At 34.8% G+C, this 2,396-nt stretch overlaps 1 long non-coding RNA gene across 1 annotated transcript; it reads right to left on the bottom strand.

The window, feature by feature from the left end:
* Positions 1-359: 359 nt before the first annotated feature.
* LOC127115780 (uncharacterized) lies at positions 360-933 on the bottom strand. Its single transcript, XR_007800873.1, has 3 exons — positions 805-933; positions 640-713; positions 360-532 (listed from the first exon to the last, which is right to left on the bottom strand). It is a non-coding gene; the product is annotated as an uncharacterized LOC127115780 (long non-coding RNA).
* Positions 934-2,396: the final 1,463 nt, after the last annotated feature.

Here is a 2,396-nt window from a genome sequence, read left to right as displayed (position 1 = left end):
TCAGGAAAAAGCGCCCTCTAAAGTTGTCAATGTAAAGTGTTTAGAGGGCGCTTTCTGGACAAAGCGCCCTCTAAAGTGTTAGTTATTTTAAAAAAATTTGTTTGAAAAACAGTGGATATATATTTAATTGGTAACCTGTTCGCATGCTGCAAAAGTGTAAAATTCATATTGATTTCATCCTTTAATCCAATGTTATACACCATTAATCCATTGACATATACAACATGAATCCATTTATATACAACATTAATCCTCCATATATACAACATTAATATATGATTCTTTGATCAACAATATACAACAACATATTCTCAAAGTACTACAATTAAGAGAATAAAACATAGCAACCAATACCCAGTGACCACTGTATCCAAAAGCTGTCTAGTAGTTCTAACCAATACTAAACAAAAACGCCCATCCACCCATGGTGGCAAACATGTTCTGTATATCCAAAAGCTGTCTAGTAGTTCTATCGCACATCCATACAAAATAAGGCTCAACCAAAACAACAAATGGCAGCATAAGTAGTCCCCTGCAAAAAGAACACGTCCAAATGCAAATAACACAGAACTGTCAAAAGGCGATTGAGCAACAAATAGTAAACAATGGCATAAAGTTAAATGACATAGCTAATATTACCTGAATTCCTGCATGGCTGTTAAGGTAAAAATCAAATTCCCTAGGGTGACAAACGCTGGTGTCTACCACGGTTCCTTTGACAATTTAGAACAACAAAATCAGCAAAACGTGATAAATTCAAATGATAATATATACCAGCTGCGTTGAGAAATATATTGAAAAAACCTGGCATAATATTTCCACTTCTATCGGTCTCTTTGGGGTTGACAGGAAAGAGACGGGTGTGATGTCTCTTTTGGACCACTACAAAAGTAACTTTAGGTAGATACCCATCCTCTATTGAGACACAAGCCTGATGAAAAAAAATTAAAAATTAAACGCAGAGAATTTAGTGGTGTATTTTATGAACGACAAAGTAACAAGAAATCAACTTTGAGAAGTCCTAAATTCTGCCTACAATACAGGGCTGCAAAGTTGATGCAACAAAAAACATATAACAATATATGGTAAGTACCTGTATCTCCGACCATATTTTTTCTTTGCCAACCTTCAAGTCCGGACTTCTCCAATTATCACATGTAATCGGAATATGTTGTCGAACAAGGAAACCAATGTAACTTGCCAACATTGAACCCTTATCTTTTGAAGATAGAATTGATATATGTTTAGATGGACATGTTCCATTGTCGTAGAGGGATACTTTCAAATATCCAGCATCATCATCTACGCGAATGAGGCTTGACGACAATAGAGCATCTCCATCTAAACAAATATCCAACATCATCATTTTACCTGTAAAAAAGAAAACAATTAAAATCAGATGACAAATGTAAAAACAATTAAAATCATAAAAGTCATTTTACCTGTAATAAAGAAAACAATTAAAATCATTTGACCTGTACCTTTTTCACTAAGTTCTCTTTCTTTTCTTGGTTGGAATATGTTCTACATGTCTCTTAACAACACGGACGGTTGGATTGATCCAAATACCCTCATTATGATCATTTCTAATATATGAATCATTTGATATAATATTCTCATCTTGATCATTTCTGGTAAACGATTCAATCTCAACATCAATATCACCTTGATCTCCAGTGTTTTCATCAATTACTTTGTTGGAAAAAAGAACTATAGACCATTTCGTACTTTTCGGATCATTGACATAGAACACTTGTCTAGCTTGAGAGGCTAGAATAAAAGACTCATCTTTGTATCCCACCCTATTAAGATCCACTTGCAAAAATCCTGACTTATCCATTCGAATGCCGTTATTATTTTCAACCCACTTGCAACCAAATATAGGAATCTGAAACTTCTCATAATCAAACACCCAAATGCGCTCGATAACACCAAAATACGACAGATTTGCAAATTTGGGGTTTAAGTCCTTCACACTTGATATGTGCATTGCTTCAGCTACCACGGTGACACCACTATTCTGCATAGTACTTTTATCATCTTGTTCTTTGGTATAAAATGTGTATCCATTAATCGCGTATGCGCTATAAGAAAAAACATGGAAACTTGGACCATATGCTAAGCATCTCAACCTTTCTGTTATTGAAGCGGGATCTGAATAATACTTTGAATAAATATGATCCTTAAACCAAGGTATAAAACATCGATTGTGCTCTCGTACTATCCAATTTTCATTTCTATTGGGATTTAAACCTCGGAGAACATCCTTGTGAATTTCAACATACGGCTCAACCTCATTCTCATTGTGCAGAACATACAAATGCACTTGATCCCGTTCGACCCTTGATACTGCCACGATTTTATTTCCAATTAGATTTTTTCCTTCTTTCTTTTCG

This window comes from Lathyrus oleraceus, chromosome 1 (genome assembly GCF_024323335.1).
Source record: "Lathyrus oleraceus cultivar Zhongwan6 chromosome 1, CAAS_Psat_ZW6_1.0, whole genome shotgun sequence".
Classification (NCBI taxonomy): domain Eukaryota; kingdom Viridiplantae; phylum Streptophyta; class Magnoliopsida; order Fabales; family Fabaceae; genus Lathyrus; species Lathyrus oleraceus.
The sequence above is the reverse complement of the archived record's forward strand: the minus strand, read 5'-3'. Positions and strand labels throughout refer to the sequence as shown.